A 9,631-nucleotide genomic window follows, 5' to 3' on the forward strand; every position below is an offset into this window, starting at 1 on the left:
GGTTATATGAAAACGAAATGATAGAAAAAGACAAAGACCCTATGATCTTCTCTGGCTCCTCTATTACACTTAGCAGCTGCAAGATTTGGACAGTAACAGCAGTGAATGATACAGAGATCCTTGAGATTGGCAGTGTATGAGTTTATAAAGCAGAGGGACTGTGGCATAATGCTGCAACACCCTTAGAGCATGACAAAGCACCTGGGTTCACCCACAGACTGTATAATACAATATATTAAGTACAAATACTTTTTTTTTTGCCAACAGCTTTCCAAATCTTGAAAAGACTTATTCTTTTTTTTAGAGCTTTTAGGACATTTTTCAGGTTAAATTGTGTGTTCTGCAATAAATTTATCCATCTGAAATAATCTCAGTAGAATGAGGTCAACAGCACAAGATTAATGCCAGTTTCAATGACCTACTAATAGCTGGTATGTGGGTACATTGTACCCCCTGTATCTCTAAGTGTCTGATATGGTTACAGTAAGTATGATGTCGCAACCAGTGTCCCATCTAATCCTCATTATTTAGAAGGAGTCTCATGATGTTTCTGAGCATCTCCTGGGAGGAATTCAGATTTTCTCCAATGCCTGCTGAAAACCCCAGGAGATGGTTACTTCTTAGCGGTATCTGACACCAAAGCTGCTAAATATTGGCTGCTGATTGCCAAAAATTTTTCAGTGAATTTATCTTTACTTACTTTGCTTAAAGGGCACATTTCAATACAAATTCCTTACTAAGAATAGAGCTTAAGCACATGTTTAACGTTTAGAAGATGTGCAAGTTCAACGTCTGAAAATGAGGAAGGTAAACATCCAAAAAGGAGAGCTAGAAGCCTGGTGTCCAGGATGGAGAGGCTTGGCAAGTTAATGGGGAAATTTCTAGGAGGAAAAACAGGAAGATTAATTAACTTGTTGAATTGGAGCAGGCAACCAGTACTCTTATGTTTTGACATTGTGTGACTGTCACAACTCAAGCTTATGTTAAAAAAACCAATAAAATAAAAGAACAAAACCTCTCCTTATCTTCACAGTTCTTAGGCAAACCTACAAGCACGATCTCAACATAACCGATGTGGCAGAGCTTACCTGAGTCTGAATACAGCCTAAAGTTGTCACTCTGAAAGTCATAACTAGCCCCCAAATGTACTTGCTAAATCATACTGTCCTGTGGATCTACCACCATTTATTTCATCAACTGAAGAATCAGTGGCAGGAGAAGAATGAGATAGGGTATTCCTTCCTAGGCAAAGGAGAAGTTTTAATATCTGATATAGAAGTGTGAAGCAAAGATGGTGGCAGGTCTTAGTGCTGGAGAAATTTCCTGTAACTGCTCTGTCTGTCTGGGAAGGGAGGTTCAAATGCTGGTCAGTGCTGCCGTGGAGGGGAAGCTGTCCTTCTGCTGCACCAAGGACTCTTCTTTCCAGCATCAAGAGCAGTCTCACCTGATAGTCTTGTGTTTCAGTGTCAAAGGCAAGTGAGTAAATCAGGAGCACTCACAAGAATGTGTACAGCTTGGAATATTGCAGTAGTTCATTGAATTGCAGGGTCTGGGACTTAACTGTCCTGACACTTAAAGCTCTTTTGAGTGTGCACAGTGTAATGCTGAATGAGAATGAATTGTTACACTAGTGATATGTTGGTGAATGTCACAGAAACAAATGTATGGCTGATTTTCAGGGACAATGAATGCTAACCATCTCTGTTCAGATCATGGCTGTAGCAAACACTGGGTTTTTTTCTGTCTTGTTTCCCTATTTCTTAAATCTTTAAACTCTCTCTACATAGACTACATAGTATAAACTTCAAAAGTTCATTTTAGTTTAGAGGATGCAAGAAACTACAAAGAATTTTCGTTCCTAATAGAAAATGGAATATAGAGAAAGAAAGGTTTCTTTTTTAGCCGCTTTCTTAATTTTCTTTTAAAAGTGCAGGATGTAAAGCATCTTTTTACATTTCTGCTAAAAACAGTGCACCTCTGCAGATCTTGACTTGAAGTTTTAGCAAAACACTACTAAGTGAAATGTCTGTGGGTCACCTCCTCAGTTGTTGTAATAGGGAGATCGGTACACTGAAGATAAGATAAAGGTGATAGGACCCTTTTAAACTAGCTTTGCCACTGGAAACATCAAGTTTTCCACCTGGGGAGGAATAACCCCATGTACCAGTAGAGGCTAGGAGTTGACAGGCTTGAAAGCAGCTTTGCAGAGAAGAACGTGGGGATCCTGGTGGACACTGAGTTGACCGTGAGCCATCACAGCACCCTTGCAGCAAAGGTGGCTAGTGGCATCCTGTGCTGCATTAGGCAGAGTGCTGCCAGCAGGTCAAGGGAGATGATCCTTCCCCTCTACTCAGCACTGGTGAGACACGTTTGGAGTGCCCTGTCCAGTTCTGGACAGTATGAGAGACATGGACATGCTGGAGCAAGTCCAGCAATGACGATAATTGAGGGCTTGGAGCATCTGACATACAAGGAGAGGCTGAGAGAGCTGGGACTGTTCAGCCTGAAAAAAGGAAGGTTCAGATGGATCTTATCAATCTGTATCAATACATGATGGGAGGAGTAGAGAAGATGGGGTCAGACTCTTCTCAGTGGTGCCCAGTGACAGAACAAGAGGCAATGGGCACAGACTGAAACACAGAAAATTCCACATAAACATTAGGAAAACTTTACTATGAAGGTGATGAAACACTGGCATAGGCTGCCCAGAGAGGTTGTAGAGTCTCCATCTTTTGAGATACCCAAACCCCAACTGGGCACGGTCCTGAGCAACTGCAGCTGACCCTGCCCTGAGCAGCAGGTTTGGACTAGACAATCTTCAGGGGTGTCTTCCAGCCTCAGCAATGCTGGCATTTGATGTTCTGCCTTTAGGAATAGGTTATAACATTCCTTCAAAAGGCAAACCAATTATTTCTTTTCAATTTCATGAGTTCTTAATCTCACTCCTTGCTTATCCCACTCCTTCAATCTTTCCCGATACCCTCAGAAATTACATGTCTGTCATGTTCTTTGATAATTAGTCACTAGCGCAACATAGCATCTGGTGGCTGTTGCATTTTTTGTTGGTTAAATGATCTGGATCTAATGCTGAAACAGAAAAATGCGTCTCAGTAAATAAAGCCTTACAAGCACCTTGCAGGCACTATTAACTGCTCGACGCTGCTGAACTTCCTGAGCAGACCCAGGTAGAATGAAGCTGGGATAATGGATTGGAGCAGCACAACAGCCACAGGGGAAGACCAGGGGCGATCAGGATATTGAAAGGAGACTGAAATTTATTTGCGTTTCTGTGCTTTTGTGCAAAAGATAGACAGAGGCCACTGCAAAGCTGATTGAAACAGTAGCTTCCTCTGCAGTACCCTTGTGAGCATAAAATTTGAATTTTTGCACCAGATTGCTATCTTTCATCTACTCCGTGGTTTGCATTTGCTGAGGTTTGCTTACACTCATTAGGCTTCTCCCACTTGAAGAGCACAGCTCTTCTATAAGCAGATCTCATTTCAGAGCTGAGTCCGTTCAGCTTGCTGTGGAAGAGGAAGCTCTGGAAAAATAATTTTCTGAGCCAAGTTCAGAGATGGCACTAGCTGTGATATTATAGCAAGCTGACATAAATGATCGTAAAATGTTGGTACTTGTATGTCCAGGAGATTATGTTGCAAGGCTGTTTTGTGCAGAATGAATAACTGGGAAGCACAGAGTAGTTGAAACTTCCTAAAAGATGATTTCTTTGTTATCTCCAACCTTCCAGTGAGAAAATTTATGGTTAGAATACACCTCGTTATGAATGTGTTGTTATCATTGCTTTGTAAAGCAGTAGCATCTCTTTCTAAAGCCTGCCTTATCTCTCGCTGACCTCTGAAGCTATAAAGATGAGTGTTGTGTCATTTAGTGCAGGAGATGTCTTATCTTTATAACCAGCACATTTTCAGAGCAAAGTCAGCTTTTTATTGCTTGTATTCCACTATGGAAAAGTTTATTTAAAACAGAAAGGAACCTGATCACTGCAGTGCCTGGTATGGTTACCCTACCATTCTCTCCCTGTATTTAATGTGATTGTTTTAGACACAACATACTTGCATAGGCCTAAATCCACAGCTTGTATTCAGTTTTCACAGTCTACAGGTTCTCCGTGATTAGAAAAGGATCTTTGATTTTTGTTTAAATGTAGCTTCAACTTAAAATTACCAATAAAACCCTAGAAAGATGTGCTCTTGAGATGACCTTGTTTACATGCAAATGTCTGTGAGATATATACATCTTTGTGTTTATTAACTAAATTACTCATAAATTAAACAGAATCTCCCCTATCAATTTGGGTATACTCCTCTTTTCACATGGTCCATTAAGCATTAGTCCCTGAAGGTTTACTTTTTTAGAGTGCCTGTTTTATTGGATACAATTTCCTCATGAATGACTGTTACGCTGAAGGAAACATCATGTATATAAACTAGATGTTTATATACTACAGTAAGCCTTGAGCAAGGTAATACGGTTTACATAATTACATATGTGGGAAAATAGATCAATTAAAACTGAAAGTGAAGTTGCTTTCTTAGATTTGTGTTGGGCTGCCAGATGTGGTTTGAAGGTCCTCAGTCTGACTAGTTGAAGAGTTTCAGACTAGTCTGCAGACTCTCTCTCTCTCTGGTAACAAAGACACTAAGGTTAGTAACTTCATAAACAAAACTTACCCTGGTCTGCAAATTGCACGTTAGCAAAATACTATGTGAGTGAGATCCATTATTTTTATATAACCATTATTTTTACACAATCACTGTTCATTTGGCTGTTAATCACATTGAACCAAACAAATGTAATTTCCTGCCAAATGTTTCTCATTAGTGTATATTGTAAACAACTGGTTACATTCAAGAATTTAAAGAGCAGTTGTCAGCTTTAGGTACTTGGCTCTGGATTTTACTTTCAGGAGCTCTAAGTCTCTGAGGGTAACCTCTCTTATGAAAATCAAACCCCTTTTATTTACTTTTTACCAAGGTCCCAAACTTTAGGGTTAAACACTGGAAAGTGCTTGTTTAAATCAGCATTTGTCAAATGTAGATTACAACAGTTTGTCAGTTCAAAAAAGGAGACTGGTTTAGAGGAAAATATTTGCCTGCATGAGGAAGTTCAAGCTTCTTGAATAGAAAGAAGTATCTTGATTCAAAATCAGGAGAGACTACAACAGATAAAGGCACACATAATACCTGAGCATGCGGTGAGCCTGCGGCCATGGCTCATCTTTCCACAGGAGCATGGATATCCAGTTTTAATATTTATAATTAGATGTGTGCTGCAAATTAAAGAAATAGAAAATATAGCTGGAGGATGGATCATAATTTAAGAGCGAAATGTTTTATTGGAATTAGCTTTTTTTGCACAATTTAATGTTAGGTGTCCTATTGCCAACGTGGGTTTTCAGCACTCTTGTCCTGCAGTAGAGGAGAGGAACAGTAGACCAAAATTAACATAATTTGTCATAATTTTACTATCAGGTGTCTCGATGGTTTTAATTTCTTTCTATAATATTACTAAGATTTTTTAATAAGCTTAATGGAGCCATATTAATTAGTGCCTTTGGGGAAGTTAGAAGAGAAAATATTTTTGTGAGAGAAAATATATATGAAATATTTTCAAATGAGAATAATTATAATTTTTTTTCCTCCACTTTCTGGGCCTTTTTCCCTTGGTTTGACAGCTGCTTAACACTTTACATGATGAAATAAAATTATCTTTTCTTTCTTTTCTTTTGTTTAATTTTTGAAAATGAGCATGTTTTGAGGAAAGGAGAGCTGAAGAACATCATGCAGAAAAATCTACTTTGGAAACTCAATGAGTTACAATTGATTTTTCCTTTTCTCTGAACTGCGTTTGCATGCTTTAAATGATTTATGGTTCATTAGTTCAGGTTAGAGAAAACTTTTACTCTGTTATTGTGAACTGCAGAATTCAATAAAAGAAAGGAAAATGCTTCACTTGCAGACATCCTGAAAGAAAAATTACGGTGCTTCAGAGTTTAAATTGGGATATGGTAGCAAGCTGCTTTCTTTTTTAATCCTTACTAATTTAAGTGCGTGAGTCTCATAGAAGCATAATGGACTTACGGTCTGAAATCTCTCTAAATGGGAATTTCAAATGCACCACTGACTGTTTGTATTAGGTAAAATTGTCCCAGTCCTTGTTTGACCAGACAGGGGGATAATAGGAAATAAGCCTGACCATTACATCTCTGCTTGGCTTCTGCATCCTTTTAGTGACGGCAAAGAGAGGATCTGAATTTATTTCAGCTAATCCTGGAGTGATCCCTTTTAGACAGAGAGTTGACTCTGACAGCTCAATCCAGCCCCAGAATAAAAGGAATTTATATATATCTGGTCTTGGACTCCGTTTAGCAAAGTAGATATTACTGCTGCTTTGTGGTGACATGTTTTTTTTTTCTGCTCGGGCAGCAAAAGGGACACAGAAATAATGGGGAGAACAACAGCGTATCTTTCCTGCCATAAGAGCAAAGGAAATGCACTGGTTAAGATTTGTGAGCAAAGCAACTGTCATGTATCATGATCTGTTTTAAACACCCAGCAAGGAAACCCGTTACACACTAATTATTAATCAGAAGAAGCAGTTTTGCTTTCCCATTTTCAGGAAACTCGATAGGTAGGATCATTTTCAATGCATCATACCTTTTAATTAAGGCTTTTGCTCTTGTTGCATTTTGTTATGATAAAAGCACCTTATTTCATAACCAAGCACTGCTTCTAGGCCAGATCTCCAGCAGATATAAGTTGACTCAAGCTTCATCCGATGTCGCTGGAACTGCTGCTTGGTTCCCCCTCTTCTCCTGAATATTTGTGTTACTATTTTTTTTCCTCTATAGGATGCAATATTTAAGGCAAGTGGTCACGCTCCCAGGACAGCAGCTGCCAGCTTTATTAAGTAATTGGAGTGCAGGAGTCATGCTTACAGTTCAGCCTTTGTTGATAGGAATTCAGCAGGGAGAGCAGAACTTTATTCCAAAGTACAGCACAGTCCTTCTCCAGAGGGGCCAATGAATGCGAGAGAAATGTATGAACAGGCAAGTCCCCCTGCAACAATCATTACTTATTAATGTTTGAAAGATAAGAGCAGTACGTTATAAGTCTGCCTCTAGTTTCTAAAAATAGATTTGCAACTGCTTTGGTTATATCAGCTACATTTTCTTACTTCACAATTTTCTGGATAATGTGGAAAAGAAGGTGAAGGGAATGCCTTTCATGTCAATCACAATTATCTCCTCCCACTGTTTGGGGTTTTTTTTTTCCTTCTTTCTTTCTTCTTTTTTGCATTGGTTTTAAAATCCTGGTGATTTTGTAAATAAATTCATAATTTACAGCAAAAAGTTGTAGCACTAGTTTGGAAAATATTGAAATTTCCTGTTTATTCCCCTCCTCTTCCTCCATGGTTCATTCTTTTTCTTTCTCTTCCCAAAATCCTATTCATCAAATTTAGTACAGATTTATTGACAATTTTAATGCCCTGAAACTGTGGGGGTTTTTTCTTTTAAAAACTGACTGTTATTGAAAAACAGCTTTTGCTGAGCTCTCTATTAATCATATATTTAACAGTCTAATCACAAGTGTGTTTGTGTATTAGCGAGTACCTTCATTAAACCTCCTCTATGTCACTTTATGTCCAAATACACAAAACATTTCCATTATTCCTTAGTCACTTGCTGTATTGTGACAGATTCTTTATAGTCATACATACTCTTCATACAATTTGTAGGCATGGGAGAAATATACAAGTAAAAGAAAAATAGTTTGAGGATTATAACACAGGCCAGAAACTGGGATCACTTGTGTCCACAGCACAGGATGTGCTTTGCAGACTTTGTTGTCACATGTGCATCCTGACTGTCTGTCAAAACAGGATACGGATGTACGCTGTCTGCCACCTATTTATTTTAAAAAGAAATTTGAGTACACAGCTATAGAACAGGCTCTGATTTTTTTTCTTTTTTTCTTTCAATCTGAAATGCTGAGATTGATTTCAGTTTTTATTTGATATGCACAATGTAACGTACAGACACGCTCTTGAGTAGTGGTTTCACTGTTGTTCCACCAGATGCACAGTTCCTGGGCCAAGCAAATAAAAGGTTATTAAAAAAGTGCATAACTCATTAGCAGGGCAATGGGCAGTGCAAATCTGTAATGTGTATTTGGTGCATTATGGAAGGCATGAAAATGAAAAGACACCCAAGGAAAGGTATATGACAGAGGCAGAAGGTGAGAGCTCATGGGAGGAGACTAAGTAGAAAGAGGAGATTAGAGAATATATTTTGTTTAAAGAAAGCAAACCTTGTGATGTCAGTGATGACATAGATGTCTTCATTCTTAAGGATGGGTACTTTTCTTGCCTCTGGCTTCTTCTGTCTTAAAAAGTTTAGGCAAAAGGTTAAGCTTGAGGATTTAGCATCTTTTTGTAGTGCTGACCTCTTAGAGGAGATTTCTGTCCTCTGCTTACAAAAAAAAAAAAAAGAGCATTAATATCTTCTCTGACATGTACCTAATGCTACTTCATTGATTGGAACCACCCATGCTGGTTGTCAGATCCAACTTCTCCACCACCTTAAACAACATGCTAAGTGAAATCAGATAAAACTCAGCTGGAGGAAATGTGATGATTGTAGCTGGCTGCCTAATTCTGTATCAGCCTGGATCAATTGCTTTAGCAAGAAAATGGTCTTTTTGTTAAAATATGCAGTATTCTATTTTCAAGGAAAGAAAGTCCACTTTTCCGCAGAGTTAGGACAGACTTGTGCTTAAGCCACCAGAAAGGAGTAGTGAAGCATGTCTGAAGAACTGTAAGCCAGGTAAAAAACACGTGAGCTCTGGGACCAATGTCTTTGTGAAACATTTTTGGTCTGCTACATATTTCAATACTGTGACTATTTCTATTGTTGTGATAAGGAATAAAACACCAGATAGAGGGATGAAAACTTCTCCAATAGCAAATCAGAAGTTTGCTCAAGTATCTATCTGTCTGATCTCCATGTTCTTTATAATGCCTGAGTGGCCTGGTGAAGAATGACATGGGAATGTCACATAAAATGACTCTTTCTTGACTCACCCAGCTCTGTCTGACAGGCAGCCTCTCTCATGTTCGTAGCACGATAGCTGAGAACCACACAGGCGATGAAACTGTTTAGCGCTCCACAGCATCCTCCACTCCATCTCTTTTTCCCCAGCAAGTTCTGCAAAGTTATGAAGCGGTTTATCTCGCACGTTGCCGTGGTGATGCTCACTTGAGAGATCAGCAAGGCAGAGCTGTCACAGTGAGTGATTGCACAAACTTTGCAAACCGATTAATGTGCCTGGAATGCTGAAAATATTAAACTATAGTCTTTAGTTAATCATAGTGCCAGCGGGACAAAAGCAGGAACAAGACTAATGTTGTGGTTCAAACAGCCCCCGCGGTGAGAGACACTCCGATGTACTCAGAGTGGTCTGTAACCAAGGGCACTACTCCCACCCACCCTTTATCCCCCAGCTATTCGGCATACACACTTTCCCCTTCTGATGCTGGGAGACTTTACATCTAATGCTACTGTAAAAACAAGCATCTCTGCAAGACAGATTTTCTCCTGTTGCTTACCTGA

The 9,631-nt window shown here is 39.0% G+C and overlaps 1 long non-coding RNA gene across 1 annotated transcript; it reads right to left on the bottom strand.

The window, feature by feature from the left end:
- Positions 1-6,986: 6,986 nt before the first annotated feature.
- On the bottom strand, positions 6,987-9,214 carry LOC115343381. The gene is made up of 3 exons (XR_003924101.1): positions 9,103-9,214; positions 8,331-8,488; positions 6,987-7,079 (listed from the first exon to the last, which is right to left on the bottom strand). It is a non-coding gene; the product is annotated as an uncharacterized LOC115343381 (long non-coding RNA).
- Positions 9,215-9,631: the final 417 nt, after the last annotated feature.

Source organism: Aquila chrysaetos, chromosome 6 (genome assembly GCF_900496995.4).
Source record: "Aquila chrysaetos chrysaetos chromosome 6, bAquChr1.4, whole genome shotgun sequence".
NCBI lineage: Eukaryota > Metazoa > Chordata > Aves > Accipitriformes > Accipitridae > Aquila > Aquila chrysaetos.